The following is a 23,176-nucleotide window of genomic DNA, read 5'->3' as shown; positions in this document are numbered from 1 at the left end:
GTGCATGCCTGTTTTAAAAATATGATATATTAACCCTTGGATCTTCTCACTTTACAATTTTGTCATATTTTTATGGAAGGTCCTGTGCCACTTCCATTAGAATTATTGGAATTTGGAAACTTGTCTCTAATTGTCTACCAAGAGGGGTGACATGATGTTTCTGTGCTGCATTAACTTTATTGTTCCCTGTAAAACACTAACATGGCAAAACTCTGAGCTTGTAAATGAGAGACTTGTCCTCATCTTGATCAGAGAAATAAAATTTGTAATTCAAATGAGAAAAGGTAATGAACTTAATGCATAGCCTGGAAAAAGGGTTGTAATTTGCCAATTTGATTCTCATAAGTTTGGTTCCAAACATCCTCATTAAGGTATTGATTGTGTCCGTTTAGTAAAGCTGAGGGTGCAGTGAACTCCCCAGTGGCTTGGCATTCCATCATTATACCTGGACCTCCACAGTAATAAACCTCCAAGCATTTTGCTTAACATACTTCCTGCCCCTAAATACGTGATAAGTCAGCGAGTGGAATGGCTGTGTAACCAGTATGGTTCTTAACCTTGCTGTTAGTCTTGGTCTTACGAAGTCTTATTATGAAGGAAAACATCATGGCTGTGTACAGTTAAAAGGAATGTCACTATGTAATCCTTCTTTTTATGGAGTTATCGAGCCTCCATGGGGAATATTTATCCACTCAATTACATTTGTGAAATTGTAGCTTTAAAAACTAGCAGGAAGAATAGGATTTGAAATCTTGATCTTTTCTCATTTCCTTCACCCTGGGCACCAAGACAATGGAGCTATTGGACCTGGCTACATTCCTCATCCTTAGTCTCATAGTGATATGTTTATATCACATTTATTACAATTAATTTTTACTTGCTTGTCCTCTCATTATAATGTTATATCTTTATATCAGATACCATCAAAATTTAATTTTTCGCCCTGGCACCTAGTAAGTGCATAACTCATAGTAGGGAATTTAAAACAAACAAATAAAAAGTCTACTCAATCAGGGAATGTTTTTTCTTTTTTAAAGATTTTATCTTTTTCCTTTTTCTCCCGAAGCCTGCCAGTACCTAGTTGTATATTCTTTCCTGTGGGTCCTTCTGGTTGTGGCATGCGGGACGCTGCCTCAGCATGTTTTGATGAGCAGTGCCATGTCCGCGCCCAGGATTCGAACCAACAAAACACTGGGCCGCCTGCAGTGGAGCGCACGAACTTAGCCACTTGGCCACGGGGCCAGCCCCAATCAGGGAATGTTTTAACAATTGATGAACAAACCAGTCCAATTTCTCCCTCACAGAGGGGTCCCTTTTGTCCCTGTCATACGGAGTCCTACCTGTGTCATCTTGAAGAATTCCAGAGTCCAGCTCAGGGAAGGATGGCATTGCTGCTGGAGTGGGCGGACTTGCCTGTCTTCACCTCCTCTCATCTGTGAGAATGTTTTCTCCCAGGTTTAGGTGACTGTGTTTCTGTGCACAGGTTGTTTTGTCTTTAAGTGTCAACAGAAAATGGGGAACAACAGTCATTCCATTTCCAGTGTTTAAAGGAGAAGACTAAATGAGCACAGAATAAGGATTTTCCCCCCTCCGTTTGAATAATGTTCTGATTGTATGTACACGTATACAAATGTAAACATTCAGATTCCAGCTTCTAAAAGAATTGAGTATGTATTATATAGTCTGTGTTCTTTGAGCTTATGAACAAGTCACTAGGCTATTTGCAGGTAAAGTGTTTATTCAACTTTTTTTAGTTTAAAAACTTAGATTTTAAACCTAAATTTAAAAAAAACTTTAAACCTGGATTTTTTTTTAAATGTTCATAGTATAATGTTTTAGATACCTATGACTAAAATAGCCCTCTGCTTCATTTTTTGTATTCAAATTTGTCAAGCTTTAATAAACCTTTATCAATATCTACCAGACAGAATCTCTAAATTAAAATAAAAAGAGATCATAAGATTCCTGAATTGCCAAATTGTTTGTAAATCACCATTACTAGGTACCAGAATTAGATTTAAACTCCCTGAAAGAATGTTTCCATTAATATATTCAAAAAATTTCATATGCTAAATAGAATTCAAGTATATGTAGTTAGAATTCTGTGAATATCGTTTCTGGAAATTACTTTGCTACCTGTAAATCATACCTACTTATCCGTATGACTTCAGTGAAAACTTTTCTGTCCTTGACTGAGTGCTTAAACTGGAAACCTGCCCTGGTGATAACCACCTTGATGTTGGCTTTTTTTTAATTCTAAAGATAAAGGTCACTCTAAGAAGGTAGTTCATGAGTTAAAAGGGTTCCAAAAGGTTGGGAGTTACAATGAAAACAGACACAGTTCCCCACAAAAGGGAGGAGAGTTGAGCAAGAGCCTTCCCACAGCGGTCCTCCTGGAGGCTCTGGGGGGTGGGATGGGATCTGACGGTGATGGGCTTCCCTTGACTGGTTCCTTCCTTTGTACCTAACTCTGGTCCGGAAATAGAGCAGCACATCATGCTCCCAGACTGACACCAGGGAAGCATCATAAATCAGCAAGTGAGTGTTCCGGCGTGATCCTTTAGCCACTGCCTCCCCTTCAGAGCTGACACCTGTCACCTTTTAAAGAGTGTACATTCTCTGTCACTGTAGCTGAATCCTGTCTTTTTTTAATTCACTCTCATATTCTGCCTAGGTGGTATTATCGAGTGGCTGCCCATATATTATTAAATCATTGTCATTATGGACTAGATAGTTTTTATTTGTGCCTAAAAACTTGGAATTTTCATATAGTCATTGGCACACAACTAAAACCATAATCCAAAATGTATTTCTTTTGTAAAAGAAAATAAGCATGTAAATGTATGAACATAGACTTAATTATGTGTTTGTAATCACTGATAAAATATTGCACTTAATGGTCTTGTATTATAATTAATACTGTAGAGCATTTTAAACGATAAGAATCCTTAAGAGTCAGTCAGTTAGGGAAAAGGGCTTTGAATGTCATCAGACTGTAACCATCGCCATTAAGCCAGTAACCCTTGGTTGTGTGTTTCTGTTAAAACATGTGTATCTTCTCTTTGGCACACATCACTTTACTAGAAAGTCATGCTTTGATCAACTCTTCCTTCATCTAGTTTTATTTTGTCCTAATATGGTTTATAAGTAAACGACATAGTAGAATCCCTTAGCTTTTAGAGAGGGGCTATGGAAAATGTTTGTAAAAATTTGGCAAATCACAAATCTACATGAGCAGAAAGTGTTTTTAATATTTGCATATTAATGACATTAAAAATAAAATATCCAATACATATTGGGGATTTCTCTACCCGCTCCCAAATGAATATTTTAAATCTTACTGTGAATTCTAGTGAAGCAAACAAGGACCACAAGGTGTTTGTAATTGCGGGGTATTAAGTGCAAAATACAAGTAGAGGGTGCTTAAAAGGGACAGAAAAAGTCAGTTTCCTGTTGATTGCACTGTGTTGGGATAAATGTGTGGCTTCTGCCTTTAATGGAAGCTGATTGTTCAGGGATGTGCCAGTGAGACTGGTCGATTCTTGAGCTGTTGTTTACTGGGAAGGACAATATCAATTTTCCAGAGGGATGATTGGTGGGATGTCAAGGCTGTCACCCTCTTCTCCTCTTCACTGACAGACAGCCCAGTGACAATTACCAGTGATGGGACATTGCCTGCATTGGCATATACACTAGAGGATAAAACTGGAAAACAAAAAAGGAGGAAAGCACTTCTATAAAAAAGATAGACTCAGCAGTTGTCAGGACCAGTTACATATATGATGTCTGAATAACAGGGCCACAGCACGTGGCCTTTACTGCTGATGTAACATGGAGCTTGCTTCATCCTGCTTAGAAAATTAATCTTGGAATATTTTAGGCGGGTTAGCATTATTTGTTGGCATTTTTTCTATTGGAGCATTAATATCAGAACACAAATATTTTCTTTTTTTCTAATTAAAATAGACTTTGGAGAATTCAAATGGGCTTGAACATAGACATTTTTTATTCTTTGCAGAAATGATTTCATTTGTAGTATGTATTCTTAGGAGTGAAGATAAATTTTATGACTTCCTCCTGGGCTCACATTACAGGCCGAAGTCCAAATGCACAACTGATGAATTACACTGAATAGGGATCAGAATGAGACACTAACCTCCATCAATTTTGGCAGAAATGATATGGAAATGTGGAATATGTTCAGTGAAGGATGGGTAGTACATGTGCAGATCTACCAGTTTTTTCTGTCAGTCTCCTGTTTCCTATTTCTTTCTGTTCTATTGTTTAATAATTTCAAATGAGTTTAAAGAAAAAGAGCAGTATTTCCAATGCCTACCTTCAGTTGTAGAGAAACTAACACCGAAATCAGTCAGATCATCTGGAGCAAAAGATTTGTCAGTTAGCTGTATTTCTTCTCAGCAAGAGACTTTTCTTTATGTTAATTCATAAATGTCATTTTTAAAATTAGTTACATTCACCCTAATCATTTCATAGATTCACTATATTCTGCTGGAATTTTACTGTTTGGAAAAATTCACAGTGAGTGTACTTTTGCGTAGTCAACTGACACGTATTTGTTGTGTATGAGTTAGACATCTTACTCCACTCCAGATTTTCTTTACGTCAAAGTGGAAATTTCTGTACATACATAGTTAAACAGATTTCGGTCTGCTTTTCCACGAGTAGGACAGATTGGGAATACTTTCTAGGCTTGTACTCAATTGTCTCATGAGGGTTGCTTTCCACAGAATTGGTCACTATAGAGATGAAGATGATTGGGTATACGGTCTTGGTTTTCTGCCATCTATGTGGCATTCATGATTTACTTCAGATATATTTGTTCTTTGTGGGAAATATTTTCATAAATACCATTTATATGATTTTAAAAAGTATATATTTTTATTATAGAATTTGGCAAACATTAAAAATAATATTTATAAAAGTCACCTACCATTTAGAGGAAAACAATGTTAACATTTTCATATTTGTCCATTTTGACTTTTAAGATTTTAAGTGTTTCTGTGTGTGTGTGTTCTGTTAAGTGTTTTCAGTGATGCTGTTCTCAAGCTTGATAACTATATAGAGAAGTCTGTGATTTTGGTGGTGTCATTTTATTTTAAATAAGTAGGTTATAATATCACCAACTCATTACATATGGAGGTTATTTCTTATTGGGTTTGTAAGATGCCGTAGAAAAGTTATCATTAACTTCCTCCCATAAACCATTGGCTAATTGATTTTCCATTGCACTCATTAAAAATAGATACTTTGCTTTTCAGAAGATTGTCTCAGAAAACCAAGACAGGGACCAGGTCCTCTGGGATGCTATCAACTGACCATTCCATCAGGCCTAGACTAGTGGCCCTCCTACTTGTCAGAACTGAAGTATTTATCCCATTTCCCAGCAGATAAACATTTGCAAGGCAAATAATAAATTAGCCATTAATCAGAAGAATGTTTGCATTCGATGAACTCTGAATGGAGTGGAGATGTCAGGTAGATAGACAAGGCAAATCAACAAGGCAGAATCAATTTCTAGGAAGAGCCAACCATAGTTTAAAAAGTGTTGGACCATATGTTTAAAGACTTTGGAAGTTAAGAACATTTCATACAGCAAGAAAAGCTGTTTATAAGAAGGTGTAGGTAGATTTCAAGAAGAGACAGCATATTAACAATTTTTGTATTTTTAAGCCTCCAGTGTAATGATATATCATTTAGAAGTTTGATTTGAAAAATGACTGTCAAATATTTATTTTTAAAAGCTTTATGTATTCTAATAATTTTTTCAACCCCAAGAAAGTGCTCATATTTCATGAAAAGTCCCCATGCCATTATTCTATTTTCCAAATTAACAATTTGGCAAGTATATTGTTTTAAAAATAGGAAATGGCTTTGCTATTTTAGGTTCTTTTTTTTCCTAATTGGGTTTGCTCCTTAACATGTATGATGCAAAGACTCAGATTTGGAGTCTGAGAGGTTTTGCTTGGCCACACAATAATCATATGATCTTGGGTAAGTTACTTAACCTTTTATGACCCTCAATTTTCTCATTTGTAAAATAAGGATAATAATGCCCATCCGAAAGAGTTTACATAAACAATGAGATAATGAAACCAATACATATACATAAAGCATCTAACAAGGACTGGCATTATTAATTTTTTTAATTTAGAAGACATGTCTGTGTTATATAAATTTATTCTAAAGCATTATTCATATTTAATCATTTCAAAACAATTTTCATAATTGGCTAGCAATGCATATTTTGTTTCTGAAGATATTATATCTAAAGGGTTTTAAAAGGCCCAGTGGTTATAAAGAGGCAATATTATCTGTCCTAATTCTCTTGAGATTAGAAACTACAACCGTTGTTTTCTTAGACTTGACCATAAGGGAAATTGCTCTTGATTCCAAACATCAACCATCTGGCATACTTTATCTTCTCATTGTGATGTTCAATGCCTTAGGCATCCTAAAAGTTAATGTCATATACCCTGGATTTTTCATGTTTTTTATTCATTTATTTACCCAAAAGCATAAGAAAGAATGAAAGTAAATGGAATAACCATAATCCTGAGCACTACTTTCCTAACACTTCATTTCCCACTCACTCACTTTTTTCTTAAGAGTAGAATTCTATCCCCAAGCTGGGTTTCCTGGACTAGGTAGTTTATAAAGTAATGACACTTTAACCAAGGTCTTAACTGGGTCATGGGTATCCTATGCCAGTAGTTTTGCTTGACTAAGAAAATCTTTCTAATCATGAATTTTAAATGAAGATTTGCAGTGTTGATTAGCATTGCCTCAAGCATAGAGAACAATTAAAATGTTTTGATATTTTAAAATATATAAATTACTCTTACAAAGGAAAAAGAGATTTCTTCATACAATCCAGAAACTGTTATATTAATCTCCATTAATAGATTTAAATTGAAAAGTATTCAAGCCAATACATTTTAACTCAGCCTTCAGTATTACTTTTTTTTCCCCAATTTTTGTTCATTCCTGTGGATCTCCCTTCCTGCCGTGCCATCTTTGTCTTTAACTCTTAGAGGATAACTTTAAGGTGAATTTCATGAAGAAATATCGAATTATTATACATGAATTGTTTCTGTTTCCCTCTTGTTTACCTCAAGATTTCTCCAAATCTTCATTCGTTCTTTTCTCTTTCGTTCTGTTCTGATACTCCCGTCTAAGACTAACCTATCTAGTTAGGTTTATGGTTTTCATTTACTCCCATTCTATACCTGCCAAATATCCATTCTTTCTGTTTCATTCTTTATTGACTCTCCCTTAAATTAGAAACATACCCAACTCTCCTCCGTAATAAACTCAGAACAATATAGATAAATAGAAAAATTCTGTAGAATTTTATAAAGAAAAGATGGCATTTAGTTTTGGAAAAGAAAAAGGCTTCATAAAGGCAGTGGCATTTGAAAATATCTTTAAATACTAATATTTTAAAGCCTATTGTAACATAAATACAACTGTAGGGGAGGAAGACATTACCTCTACCCACTGTGGGTTCTTCTGGCCAGAGAACGAATTAAATTCACATGAGACAGAGTAACAGGAGAAAATTAAACAAAGCTTTATAACATGTATACATGGGAGAGGCTCAGGCAAACTGAGCAACTTGCCAAAATAGCTGAAGCCACTACCTTAAATATCCTCCTCAGGTAAAGACAAAGGAGGATGTTGGCCATGGGGGGAGTCAGTTGCAGGAGGTTATCAGACAAGCACAGTAAAAATGATGCAGATTTAAGTTCTTGCCTTTGGCATTAAGAGTTTCTAGAGATAACATCATCTTCCCCAATTCTTCCTGGTATAGAGAGGGAGACACCTTTATGGATGGAGATTTCCTTTACAATGTAAACGTCTCCTAACAAAGGGCAAGCAAATTCCACCCCACAGAGTTGTCTTCCTGTCTGCAGTTTATTAAAAGTAACCAGACCCAAACAATCCTCATGCCAAAGAGACATATCTTGGGGTGGCCAATTCCAGGCCCCAATGCTACTAATTGTCATCATGAAGTCTTTCTTTAAAATATAACTCACTTTCAATAGCTAAGGCATACAGTGGGTCACACAATCTTCTTAGTAGTTTGAATTTTCAACTAATAATTTTCACAACAACCCTGTGAGATAAATTCTTTTACTGTTCCCTTTCTATAGATATGGAAACTGAGTCAAAGAGAGATTAAATAACTTGCCTGAGATCACACATCTGGTGGGAATTGTTAGAGCCAGACTGTGTACTTACTTAACTGGCTTTAGAATCGCTTCCTGACCGCTACCTTTACTGCCTCTCTACATAGTACTTGTATGTATCATTAACTATAAACCTGTTAATTCTATAAGTCTTACAAATCTATTTTCAGAATTATTTGTTTCTTTGTCTGTGTATCATCTAAAGGGAAATATCATGAGATATGAACAGAAGGGTAGATTGGAACTGTATTGTCAAGATTGTTCAATTCTAGACTGAAAAATTCTGACTTAATTTAATTAGTGTGCAATGAGGAGTCATCAACAGTTTTGAATGGGAAGTGACAGTATAGGAGCTACATGTTAGCAAATATAGGATAGACTGAAGCAGCAAACATTAATACAATGGATAATCATTTGGAAGCTATTGTAGCAGTGTGGGTGAGAAACCATGAAGCCAACCCAGGAGGGTGACTGTGCTATGGAAAGGAGATAAATTTGTGAGAGTGATTAGGTACAATTTACAGGATTTCCAAGCTGGAATAGTCAGGGACATTAGGGTCAAAGGCAAGGGTGGAGAGAGAGGGCTCCAAGAGTTTAAATCCCTGACTGACAAGACAGAGGAGCCATTAATGAAAACTGGAAAATCAGGATGAAAATTTGATTTTAGTAATATCTGACTTAGTATGTATTAAGTTTGGTAAATTAATGGGAAATCCAGATAAAGGTTTGTAAATATCATTCTATGAGTAGGGAGAAAAGACAGAGGCAGAAATAGAATTTTTGGAATAATCTAGTTAAAGAAAGTTGAAACCATTTGAGTAGACAGAATCATTAAAGAATGAAGTATAGAAAAACTAAGAGAGAGGGAGAAGGCTGAGGAATTAGCCTGTAAGTGGCACTTACACCCAGGTAGCAAGTAACAGGAGCAGGAGGAGGAACTAGGAAAGAACTCCAAAGGTCTAACGAATTTGACGAGTCATAAACAACAAAAGAGAATAGAGTTCCTAGAAGCAGGAAGTGGTCAAATTTCATACACTTCAAAGCTAGCTGAGAAAAGGGTCTTTACTTCAACCAAGGTCTGTAAAGAAAGGCTTCTGTTGCTGATCCCTGCTGTGGCCCTTGAACAATGGTAGACGCAGACTCACTCCTTAAATGTGAATGAGCCAGTGAGAATGCCCAGTTAAACAAATATGTATGTATATGATGTTTACATGGACAGATCCTCCTCTTGAGTACTTTCAGAGTTGTGTGGAAGAAATAATGCCTTTAGACTAATTGTTCATAAATACACAATCTCTACAGTAAATTTTAAGGTTTGTAATTTATTTTTTGATTGTGTTCAAATATCTTTAAAATTATAATGAAAGTCAGTAGGTAAATGTGACTTGGTATACAATATTTGTCTTGTACGCAGCATTCCAGAATACAAATTAAGATCACAATGCACTTTTTCCCCCCATTTGATGAATTTATTCTCCTTTATCTTTGCTGCCAATAACTTTGGATGTTCGTAGATTCACACATGCTTAAACTTAAAAAAAAAGATTTTAGATTAATGAAAATAAGTTATTTCCTTTTTTTAGGAATAAACTGCATTATGTTAAAACTGTATCACTCTGGTCTGCTCCATGTATCAGAAGGAATTTTGGTCCAGATGTATGTGACATCTTATTTTAGTCAACTGTTGTTTAACTTCATTATGTAAAACGTCCAAGTTCAAAACTGAGAATCTGACTAAAGGCAGGAAGCAAAAATTCAAACTTGATGCTATCTAGATGTAGAACAAAAACAACAAAAATGTTAGACTCCTTATTTACAAAGCATATTTTAAAAAATCTATAGACGATTTGTTTTGTGAATTCATTAAATTTTGGCTAAAAAAATATGGAAAATTCACAAATGTAGTCAAAGAGATGTCAGAAGGGATGTCAGTTGTAGTCACTGGTTGGTTGTTTACCTCCACTTCACTTTGTGTTAATAAGACTTTGAATATATCTCGTTAATTAGAATAGAAAAATGTAAAAGTGCAGCCAAAATATTTTCAATTTTTCATTTTAACAAAATTTCAAGGACAAAACCTCTGAAGATACTTTTTTTCCTTCTAGACAGGCAAATAGGAAGCATGCTCTTCATCCTGTCCTTTGATTTTGAGAACCTATCTGCTTTAAACACCAAATGATATTTTCGTATTTCATATTATGTGTCAAGAGATAATATGAATCCTTTCATAGTATCTTATTGTTGGTGGTAGTTTTCAGTCTAGCTTTCCATTTTTCTGATTAATCCTATGTATTAAAAATTAGATTTGCAAGCAGTAGGAAAGAAGAGAGAAATATCACATACCCTACAATGACCACAGATGAAGTGATAAGTAAATTTTTTTCCTTCATGCTTTCCAGTGAATCAACACATGTCGCCCTTCCGTTCATAAATATGTATGTACACGTGCAAAAGCAATGTTGCATTTACCACCCATATTTCTGCAGCCCCTTTGATGTTTTTTAATTCGTGTGTTCAGCTAATATATGTGGAGCATCTACCATGTTCCTGGGAGTGTTCTGGGCTCAGGAACAGAGCAGTAGATATTAGAGGCAGAGATTTGTCCCTATAGAGCTTCCATATAAAAGAAGTAGACAGAAGATAAACCTATAAACAACATAAAATTTAACAGCAGGTAGAGAGTAAAGACAACGTAAAAGAAGATAAGGGAATAGAAAGTGCTGTTGGGGTGGGGTGCTGTGTAAAGTAGGACCAATGGAGACAGCAATGGGAAAAAGCAAGCCTTGCAGATAACTGCTGCATGTAGTTTGAATAACGTACAATCCAGTTACCTTTCTCCTCCATTGGTCATTTTGGCCTGTAGCACTGGGGTTCCCAATACACAGATTAGGATGTGATTTCAGAATACCTCAAAGCTGTGCCATGTAGAACAATGTGTTAATACCTAGATGATTGATTTTGACTTTTTAGGAAAAAGGTACTTTTCAGTGTGTTTTGCCCTCAACTCATGCTCAATAGCATTGATCTAAAATCTCCAAAACCTGCTCCACGTAAAATGAACACTCATAAACTGATTTCAGTGCTTCAGGTTAATGACAAGACATCGCACTTTATTAAACAGTTGGGGATGGAGGCTCAAGACAACCAGCAAAGAGTTTTTATAATCTAAGGCACTAATAAAAGCACCTTAAATAAGTATCATTTTGGTTCTTTGAAATACTTTTATAACCTCCTCAACGTGTATGCAATTATTTGTTGCCATGTATATATAAAACCCCTCAATTTACGTAGGAATTTTTGGGCTCAGGATTGTATTTAAATATTTTCTTAAATGCACTTTATAAGACATAGCTATTCTATTTTTGTTTAGTACTTTGCAGAAATCTCTTGAAAATAGGTAAGCTACTCACAGTAAGAACAAATTTAATCTTTTTTGCAAAGTATCAAGTTCGCGTATGAGTTGGAACAGAAATACTTATCTTGTTCTTTCTATTCCTTCTGTGGTTTAAACACCACAGAGATGCAAGGCGTCCTTGAATACTGATACCAATGCGGGTGACTTGAGTATCTGCCAGTATTTCCCAGGTAATTCATTGTGATGTCCTTAGTGTGTATCTGAGGTACATATTAGCATATCATAATATGTAGCTGCTTACTATATGTATTCCTTTTATTTCTAATTTAGTTAGTCTCATTATCCCCAGCTACAGAATTTCCTTAGACACACTGAAAATGAAATGCTTTTTTTTAAAAAAAACAAAACTGTCTTTTGCATAACGGAAATTCAGAAAGCTTTAATATTTAGTAACTGCCTTTAGGTGTAGCTTGTCAGTATCCTCTCCATCCTTAACAATAGGCTTCAAAACTCCTGGTCACTTGCTTACAAGTCCTCATTTCTCAAGAGATTGAATTGCTATAGGCAAGTTTATTTAATAAATCTGCAAAGAAAAAAGTTAAATTAAATAGAAGACTCATGTACATATCTCCTTTTTAATTATTTTTTCCTACATTGCCATGCAAATATATTTTATTCTTTCACATAATGTACGAATGTGTGCATAGACATACATATGTATGTTTTGAAGAAATAATATGCTAGATTAAAAAAATCGTAAATATTTTATGTGAAGATATTAGGAGCAGGGGAAATATCTAATCAAATGTAGGAGACAAGAAAAAAGTCACACTTTAAATTGGTGCAGCGTCAAGGTTAAAAAAAATTAATATCATTAAAAAGCATAGGTTGACATTCTTTTCTGTTGCTGTCCATACCCAGTCTTTTTTTTTTTATCTTGTACATAATCGTATAGAAATCTTAAATCTCCTGTAAGCTTAGTTACTTTCCATAAAAACACAAATGAGCAAATATCAACAAAGCAGAGAAAACGATTGCTGTTATCGAGGAAATATATGTGAGTGAGAAGAGATCTTAAACAGCCGCTAAAGTTAATTGGTAAATTGTCTCTTAAGTTGCAGTCCTGGGTGTACTCTGTTAAGGATACTTTCATGAACAGGAGCCTGTTTGTAATTAGATAAAGAATACCGACAGCAACAGTGAGTTAGTGGCTCCCAAGGAATGACAAGTATTGACTGAACACTGGGCTGTGTTTGAGATGGTGTGGGAGTCGATAAAAGCATGGGGGCTTGTTGGGAGCACCACTGCCAGCAAGGCTTTAATTTGCTGCCTGGAAAAGAGCCACAGACATTCTTCCCCCATGTTTACGGTTGATGAGATTTAACACGTACATTTAATCTTCTATTTACCACTAAAAACACTTGTAAATGGTATATGGCACTACAAAGAGGAAATGGAACAGGGGAGCATATTCTGTATCAACTCTATGTTGCAGCCCAAGTCTAGAAAAGTAAACCTTGTTTGAATCATTGAACCGAGTATGGAAGGAAAAGTTTAACAAACAAAAAGATCAATTGGGAACAAAAGTGTTAAATGATTTTTTGGGGAGAGATGAAGAGTAGAAAATGTTTCTAAACTATCTACAGGAATCCTTTACACATTTTTCTGTATAACATCTCTGTTGAATGAAATAAAATGAATTTAAAAGGAAATTCTTTGAACACATTAGGGATGTAATTAAAGATCTAATTTCATACTTCCATTTAAAACCAAATTCTTCTTAAATGCTTCCCAGATACTTTTGAAATGTGTAACATGAAAAGATATAGTCTATATATATATTTATACATTTATATACATAAATATGTATATTTTTTCATGTTCATATATATGTATATATAAAGGGAGAAACAAATTCTATGATAAAATATTAATGTATGATTTCATATGTAGTATTTGTTTTGACCCATAATGTCCACCCATAAAAATCCACAAAAGCACCTAGATTTTATTACTGACCTTTATAGCTCTCAAGTAAAATGATTATTGAAAGAGCGTTACTTCTGGTCCAGGTTCTACTGAGCTGCATTTCACTTGCTTCCAGAACTCAATAGACACCATTATAAAATTTGCACATACTCGTTACTACAGATTCAAATAATTCCCTACATGTAACCCTTCAGTGTCTAATTAAATAAGGGTAATGTTTAAAAATGCTATATTATTTCAATCTCACGTGGTTGCCTGTGTTTAGTGTTGCCCAACTGCTGTGATAGAGGAGCTGCCAAAGAGAAACTGACATGCGTTTTGGTTGTGCCAGGAAGTTTCAGCAGCTTAGAGTTATGTAGTGAATCCACTTGAAACTCCTGATAGGCCTGATTAGATGACCTACCAAGATTATCCACCATTCTGTGAAGATAATGACTATGTGAGGGATGAGACATGGCCCATGCTTCCAGGAGAAGCTCATAGAGGGGCTCTTTCCTTATTCCCATATATGTGCCAAAGCTGGGGTTGTTCTGGGGGAAGGAATTCACCTGTGATTGAGAATGTAGATCTGAATTTATTAGGTAAGGTGAGATCATTCTACCACATTAAGCATTTTATTTCAGTTTATAATTTTAAGCATGTGAAATGAAAAAAAATCAAGAGAGAAGTGTAATATTTAGATAATATTTTCTCACACATGCCTGGGATCCCTAAGGTGTGTAAAGTATATCCCCCTTTCTAAAGTCTTTGCAGAAATTAAAGAGGAAAAGGAATAGGACTTAACCAAATCACTCAGAACATAAAATGTTTAACCTGAAAAGGCATTATTGAGTACTATAACTAACAAGAAGAATGACGCACACATCTGCTGGCTTTTTGTGTCTTTTAGAATGATTAATAATGTTTGTCCTTGTTATTTTAGTATATATAAATTGGCAAATATTTGATTATACTGAAAATATTTAAAATGCAAAGTCACATGTAAATTAACATTGTTTTCTGGTAAGCCCAATAAAGTTGATTAAATCAAGCATTTCTTATGTAGGAAGAACTATAAACATCTCTCTTATTGGTACAGTGATGGATTTTGGTTAAGATAATCTTGAATCCTTCATGAACTAAAAATAATCAGTGTAGTTTTAGCTGTATGTATCCTGTGTTATGAAAACTGTCAGTCACCTTCTGATTCTTTGTACAGTAGTCCCCCCGTATCCGAGGGGGATACCTTCCAAGACCCCAAGTGGATGCCTGAAACAGCAGATAGTACTGAACCATTAGTACTATATGCTATGTAATTTCACATACATACATACATACCCGTGGTAAAGTGTAATTTATAAATTAGGCACAGTAAGAGATTAACAACAATAACTAATAAGAAAATAGAACAATTATAACAGTATACCATAATAAAAGTTATATGAATGTGGTTTCTCTCTCAAAATATGTTATTGTACTGTACTCACCCTTCTTCTTCTTGTGATGAGTTAAGATGATACAGTGCCGATGTGATGAGATGCAGTGAGGCATTGCGATGTAATATTAAGCTACTATTGAGATTATGAGGATGTGTCAGAAGGAGGATCATCTGCTACTGGACTGCATTTGCCCGTAGATAACTGAGACCACACAAAGCAAAAGTGTGGATGGGGGTGCTGTTATAAATAGTTATGTCATGCATAGAGGTTTATTTTATTCCTTTGAAAAGACAATTTGTATTTGGTATCTTTTGTAACATCCTTAGCTAATTGAGATTAAAGTACTGCCTATCAAGAGATTTCCAACAGCTGAGACCTAATATGTGGGCAATTCATATTGATACCTTATACAGTACTAACGATTTATGTTTATAGTGGTGGGAAAAACCAGATAATTCCTTCATTCCTTCATTTTTTCATTCAACAAACATTGTTTGAGGACTCACAGAGTACAGACCTTGTGCTTGGGTTTGGGACAACAAAGATATGTGTATATAGTCCCCATCTTAAAGGAGTCCCTAGCCCAGGAGGGGAGAAAGACATATAAATAAGTTATTGTAATGAGGTAAAGTACAGTTGATCAGCACAATAATAGAGGTACACACAAGCTGGAAAACTAATTCTGAAGGAGGGACTGATTAATTCTGTCTGAGGTGGGATAGGCGAGGGATTGAATTCAAGTCCATTCTTTTGAATAATACATGAGAGAGCAACAGTCCATCCTCCTAAATTGAGTGGTTTAGCCAAGGAGAGCTGCCAACCTATCGATCAGCTGATGAGAAGACAGACCTTAGACTGAGCAGGCCGAAATGAATGGTGAGCTGACAGAATCAGGGCTTGGTGCCATTTGTAGCTTTATCCCTGAGACTACAATGAGTTGGTGTGCAGTGCAATCTCTCCATAAAGATGAGGCAGTCCAACAGCTGAAGGAACTTTTAAAAGAGGAGTTAATAAAGAATGTCTAGAGATGCACATAACCAGGCTATAAATGACGTTATCTGAGATCACCTGAATACAAGCACTTTTCATAAAATACAAGGCGCCAAACCTATCTTTGAATGAAAATGTTACTTAAGCATTTCTGAATGTTCTGCAAGATATTCTTCCTATCTTAGGGAGTGGAAGGAATAAACAAAATGAACCTTAACATTAAGCAAAAATAACTTTCTTTGATCTTGCTCCCTCCCCTAAGCCATTATCATCTACCGAATCAGATTCCAGACTGTCTCTGTAACTCTGTGTTTCACTAATGTCAACTCATGTTTTATTGTTATGAACCCATTAAGTATTCTCAAAAACAAAAACAAAAAACAAACAAGTAACATTGTTCTAGCCCTAAAGCTGGATGTTCTTCATTTTATTTGCTCCTCTATAGCCTTTAAAAATTCCAGGAGACTGAGAGTTCTGTTTTCTTCAATGTTGCCATAGGGATTACTTCCTCAGCTGGACATGACCGGTAGTAATAGTTGTTATGGGATGAATGTGTCTCCCAAAATTCATATGTTGAAGTCCTAACTCCCAGTATGTAACTGTAGAATGTATCTGTAGTTGGAGAGAGGGTCTTTAAAGAGATGATTAAACCAATATGAGGTCATTAGGGTGGGCCTTAATCCAATATGACTAATGTCTTTATAAAGAGAAGGTTAGGATCTGGCATGTACAGAGGGACAGTCATATGAAGACATAGGGAGACGACAGCCATCTACAAGGTAAGGAGAAAGGCTTGAGAGGGAACCAACTTTGCCATCACCTTGATCTCAGACTTCTCCAGAATTATGAGACAATACATTTCTGTTGTTTAGCCCCCTACAACGTGATATGTTGTTATGGGAGCCCTACAAACTAATGCAATAGTGATGAAAGGTATTGTTTGTGTATTCTGTCAGTTCAATTACGTTGCTATTTCTTGCAGACTAGGGTCTCTCGATCACCTCCAGAACATGGTGCAGATTCTCTGTTCACTTAATAAACACTCAATAAATCACTGTTGAATTGATTAACTTTCTTATTTGCAAGCGATATGCCTTGATTCATAAAAATCTCTGCTATCATTGTTGATTTGTGCTATCCCGTTTATCACCCTAGCATGCAGCGTCAATTTTTCTGTTGTCTTTAATCATTGTGTATTTCACATTGGGTTGCATCTGAGGTTTACTATCTATTCCCTTATGGCCCTGGACATCATTCGATCCCATTAAACACCAACCAAACCTCCCAGATAAAAGTATTTATAGATAGGTTCACTGAATGATTAGGAGCATGTTTATAAGATTGATACAATGAATGAAGGCTCTGGAGATTTCTTACAGCTGGACAACATAACCTGAATCTCCAGAGCTGGTTTTGACTAATTATAAAGTGTATTTGCTGTATCCCTGATAAATTTACATCAGCTTGATTTTTAAATTCTGGGATTCGTGAAATATTTGATCTTTTGAACAGAAATTCAAAATCAGAAATGCAGCCATTCAACCGGCAACAAATTCTAAAGCATCTTGTATGTATCAGGCACTGTGGGAGACTAAGTGAATTAGATGTAGATTTTGCTGATAATGATCTTATGTTCTAGTAAAAGGGATATTATGTGAAGATAAGAAACCACAATAGAGTGGGATAATATGTGATCCAGAAGTGATAGAATGTTAAGAGTTCAAAAGATCACTTCTGTCTGTGGGAACCAAACAGTGATTGATGGAAAGCTGGCACTTGTAGAGTGCATACAATGCTACAACTGGTGTTTGGGTTTGCACATCAAGGAGTTGGAAGGGAGAGGGCATTTCAAGCTGAGGGGAAAAGGTGAGTGAAAACACAGGTAAGAAAACACATATATTTTCTTAAATACATGTAAAATGCTTTTATTGGGAATGAAAGAAAATATTGAAATGTTTGCCTCACATTAGCTGATCCTAGAGTGTCAGCTTAAAGAAATTATATTATTATATAGGAAGTAGAAATTTACCTACTATTTCTGAGTATGAGTTTCACATGAAAATATTCTGCTTCTAATAATAAAGGAATACAGTCAAGTTGCGGGATACAAAATCAATGTACAAAAATCGGTTGCGTTTCTATACACTAACAATGAAGTAGCAGAAAGAGAAATTAAGAATACAATCCCATTTACAATTACAACAAAAAGAGTAAAATACCTAGGAATAAACTTAACGAAACAAGTGAAAGATCTGTACACCGAAAACTATAAAACATTGTTGAAAGAAATCAAAGAAGACACAAAGAAATGGAAAGATATTCCGTTCTCTTGGATTGGAAGAATTAACATTGTTAAAATGTCCATACTTCCTAAAGCAATCTATAGATTCAACGCAATCCCTATCAAAGTTCCAACAACATTTTTTACAGAAATAGAACAAAAAATCCTAAAATTTATATGGAACAACAAAAGACCCCGAATAGCCAAAGGATTCCTGAGAAAAAAGAACAAAGCTGGAGGTATCACACTCGCTGATTTCAAATTATACTACAAAGCCATAGTAACCAAAACAGCATGGTACTGGCGCAAAAACAGACACACAGATCACTGAAACAAAATTGAGAGCCCAGAAGTAAACCCACACATTTATGGACAGTTAATATTCGACAAGGGAACCAAGAGCATATGATGGAGAAAGGACAGTCTCTTCAATAAATGGTGTTGGGAAAACTGGACAGCCACATGCAAAAGAATGAAAGTAGACCATTGCCTTACACCATGCACAAAAATCAACTCAAAATGGATTAAAGACTTGAATGTAAGACTTGAAACCGTGAGACTTCTAGAAGAAAACATAGGCAGTACACTCTGTGACATTGGTCTGAGCAGCATATTTTCAAGTCCCATGTCCGACTGGGCAAGGGAAACAAAAGAAAAAATGAACAAATGGGACTACATCAAACTAAAAAGCTTCTGCACAGCAAAGGAAACCATCAACAAAACGAAAAGACAACCTAACAATTGGGAGAAGATATTTGCAAACCACATATCAGATAAGGGGTTAATATCCAAAATATACAAAGAACTCATACAGCTCAACAACAACAAAACCAACAATCCAGTTAGAAAATGGGCAAAAGATCTGAACAGAGATTTCTCCAAAGAAGATATACAGATGACCAACAGGCATATGAAAAGAATCTCAACATCACTAGCTATCAGGGAAATGCAAATCAAAACTACAATGAGGTATCATCTCACTCCAGTCAGAATGGCTATAATTAACAAGACAGGAAACAACAAATGTTGGAGAGGGTGTGGAGAGAAGGGAACCCTTGTTCACTGCTGGTGGCAGTGCAAACTGGTGCAGCCGCTATGGAAAGCAGTTTGGAGTATCCTCAGAAAATTAAGGATAGATCTACCATATGATCCAGCTATTCCACTGCTGGGTATTTATCCAAAGAACTTGAAAACACAAAGGCATAAAGATACTTGCACCCCTATGTTCATTGCGGCATTCTACACAATAGCCAAGACTTGGAAGCAACCTAGGTGCCCATCAAGGGACGAATGGATAAAGAAGATGTGGTATTTATACACGATGGACTACTACTCAGCCATAAGAAATGATGAAATCTGGCCATTTGTGACAACATGGATGGACCTTGAGGGTATTATGCTGAGTGAAATAAGTCAGAGGGAGAAAGTCAAATACCATATGATCTCACTCGTAAGCAGAAGATAAAAACGACAAAAAAAAAAAACCACATAGCATTGGAGATTGGACTGGTGGTTACCATTGGAGAAGGGGGAAGGGGGGAGGGCAAAATGGGTGATTAGGGTCACATGTGAGGGGATGCGCTATAATTAGTGTTCGGGTGGTGAACATGATGTAATGTATCCAGAATTCGAAATATGATGTACATCTGAAAAAAATAAAAATTAAAAAAAACAAACAAAGTAGATCAAATCCCTAATCACTCAAAAAAAAAAAAAAGAAAATATTCTGCTTCTTTTATATATACAATGAATTTGGGAAAGAAAGCTTTGGAGGATATTTCAGCATCTGAAGTTGGGCAGATAAGACTGAGATAATACAATGCTCATCTTTACATCCTCAGATTCTAGCATGATGCCTGGCACTTAATAGCTTACAGAACTTATTGATGAATTAATTGCAGTCACAGCCTGAAATAGCTAAGTAGCCCCAGAAATAGAGCATAATGTGTGGAGGAGGTATTTGAAAACAGGCCCTGCGAAAGTTGGCAAGTTTTTTGTGAGTTCAAGGCTGCCAGAGAGATAGGGCCCATCCAAAAGAATAAGGGCAGAGAGTAAGTTTATGCTGGAAGAGAATGTAGTCATTTGGGGACCAACCATTGGAAATATATAATAGGGCATCTTGGATTTAGATGTGGATAAAGTGAAAGAATTATCTGTTTAGAATGGTAGTTAAAGACAGATCACTAAAGAGGACATTATAGAGAGACATAGATAATGCTGAAGAACAAGTTTTTGAGGAATGAATATTTTTGGAGGAGAGAAGAAATGGAACCACAGAAAGAAACAAGGGAGTAGCCAGACAACCAGAAGGGATACCAAAATGTCAGCATCCCAGAAATTAAGGAGATTAGAAGTGGACAGCAATATTTTATGCCTTGGCAAAACTGAAATGAAGTCAAGGGGGGAAGCGCCGGAAATTTTGAAGATTAGAAGGTTCACTGATGATTTTATAAAGAGCAGATTCCATACATTAATAACTTTCAATTCTAACTGGCAAGAGGTTAAAAAATAAATGAATGATTATTAGTACAGTAGGAGGTGATAGTTTGAAGGACCAGCAGAATGAGAGGAAGTGCCCTTTATGATAAAGAGAGTGGACGCAGGCAAGAGAGAAATCTAAATTCTAATGGAAAGCAACTAGGAAAGACTGGACCTAAGTCAAATGCAAATGAGTTTATCCAGGGCACAGAGGGCTGTAGAAGACTTTAACAAAAAGACAGATTTTTTCCCCCTGTAATACTGCTTCATGCTCTTCCTTGCTGATTAGTTGATAAAAATTTGCTTTAACTTTCTTTTAATTAGGCAATGTTATTTACAGACTGAACTGGTCTGCTGAATTGTTACGAATATGCAATGTCATATGAACCCCATCAATATAATTGATTATAAACTTGTACTTTTAGTATTTGGAGGCAGAAGTAAAAGCTATACATTTTCTGTCGTCGTTGTGACAAATGTAATCATAGCTCTTGTTTCTCCTACAAAATTCTCCCTGAAATAAGTGAAAATGAAGACAATAAGACTGATCCTTCATTGTAAAAACAAAAATAAAACAGCAACTAGGATTAAATAAGCCATCTATATTAAAATATTTCTTCTGTGAAGTGGCTAGGTTAGAAGAAGAATCTAAAATTAGCGTTTGATCTTGTTAAGCTAACTTGGCTATCCAGATTAACTTGAAACTTTGGCCATTCAGCAAAGTGCAAACTAATTCTTTCTTTTTAAAATATAATATGCTTAAGGTTTGGTTTTGCCATTCTTGGAAATTCAGAAGTTCTGATCGGTGCCCAAAGGGCCCATTTATCTATCCAACACCGAAATTGCACCCAAAGTTGTTGAATGTCAGTTTAAAATAGATATACTTAAAACTAGTTGTCAATTTCAAAATATTTAGTAAAAAAACTTTATATTTATGGTGAAGATTTTCATCTCCACAGTTGTTTTTGGTCTTGTTTTGACAGGCAGATGAATTTAATGACTTGTTGCGCTTATAAAGTACTTCAGTCCCACTGCAGAATCTGTGGATGCCCACATTCCTGTTCCGTGAACAATTCTACATGTTAGTACTTTCTTCTTTTTAAAAATCCTAGACACTCTCTCCAATTCTATTTAATTCTGCATTTAGAGTCTCTCTTTATAGTAAATTATAGGAAAAGAAATTCTGCAATTCTTTTAAGTTCCAAATCTCAATTGTTTCAAGAATGAAAAATAAAGTGTATTATGTTCAAAATTAATTTATGGATTTATAGTTGTTATATAGGTATGTATTTTTCTTTTATCTTAAACCGTTGAAACAAGTATGAGAGAATGACTTTACTTATTCATTTAAAACTGAGTAAAGGATGAAGTCAGTAAGTGATAAAAAATGGTAAATGTAATTGCTCCACTTTAACTACGATCGTGAGTCACTTAAGGACAACAGTATGTTCTGAGAAATGTGTTGTCAGGTGATTTCATCATTTTGTGAACATCATAGAGTGTACTTACACAAACCTAGATGGTGTAGCCTACCGCACACCTAGGCTCGATGGTACTAATCTTATGGGAGCACTGTCTTATATGAGGTCCATCACTGTCAGAAACATCATTGTATGATGGATGACGGTACAAGAATACTGACTGTATCACATGTATGCTTTCAATAAAATGACTTCCAACCTCTGTAGTACCATAAAATATTGGGATGATATTTTCAAATGGAGTAAATGAGTAAGAGTACAATTTTCATAACGTTAAGTATGAGAAGTTTCAGGTTGATTATGCTTTGCTTACATATCAATTTTTTGAACATTATGTAGATTCTTCCTTTGAATTACCAGTGTTACCAGAAAAAAAAAAAAGGAGAGAGAAAGATTTGAAATAAAGTAGGCATTCACTTATATGTGATTTACTCTGAAGCCAAAAGCCATCTGAATGGGCTTACAAACATGGGTAAATTAGTGTATATGAGATTTTTTCCAACTAGAGTATTAAATAATGTGAATGGAAGCATTAATATTTGTCAAAACAGAGCTACCTTTACCCTAGAGGGTCATTAAAGTCTAGATGCAAGCTTTATATGCAAAATGACCTGTCAGGATTATGGAAAAAAATTCTGACACCTGCCTCCTCGTATCAATGCCCTAGAAACAAAGGTGAAGAAATGGCTTTCTGGGCCGGTGACTGCATTGCTTACTGGGCTTGTCTGAGAATACATACGCTTTTATGTGGCGTTTTCATGCTTATCTGTGAGTCCCTGGTTAGTTGAAGGCAGAGAAATTACCACTAAAAGTATAATATGCGGTGCTAAAACAAAATATACTCTTTTCAGGATAAAACTGACAATGGCATTTTATTATGCTATCAGAGAACATTTTTATTATGTGTCTTTGTATTCTAGTATTTCTCTCTGTTTACATTTTATATTCATCAAAAATTAAAAAAAAATAGTACT

General features: G+C 35.4%; 1 protein-coding gene across 36 annotated transcripts in view; it reads left to right on the top strand.

Moving 5' to 3' along the window:
* ROBO2 (roundabout guidance receptor 2) overlaps window positions 1-23,176 on the top strand; it is a 1,555,999-nt gene that overhangs the window by 1,114,816 nt on the left and 418,007 nt on the right. The window lies entirely within an intron of this gene.

The sequence above is a fragment of the Equus caballus genome, chromosome 26 (genome assembly GCF_041296265.1).
Source record: "Equus caballus isolate H_3958 breed thoroughbred chromosome 26, TB-T2T, whole genome shotgun sequence".
NCBI lineage: Eukaryota > Metazoa > Chordata > Mammalia > Perissodactyla > Equidae > Equus > Equus caballus.
This window is presented reverse-complemented; position numbering and strand designations above follow the sequence as displayed.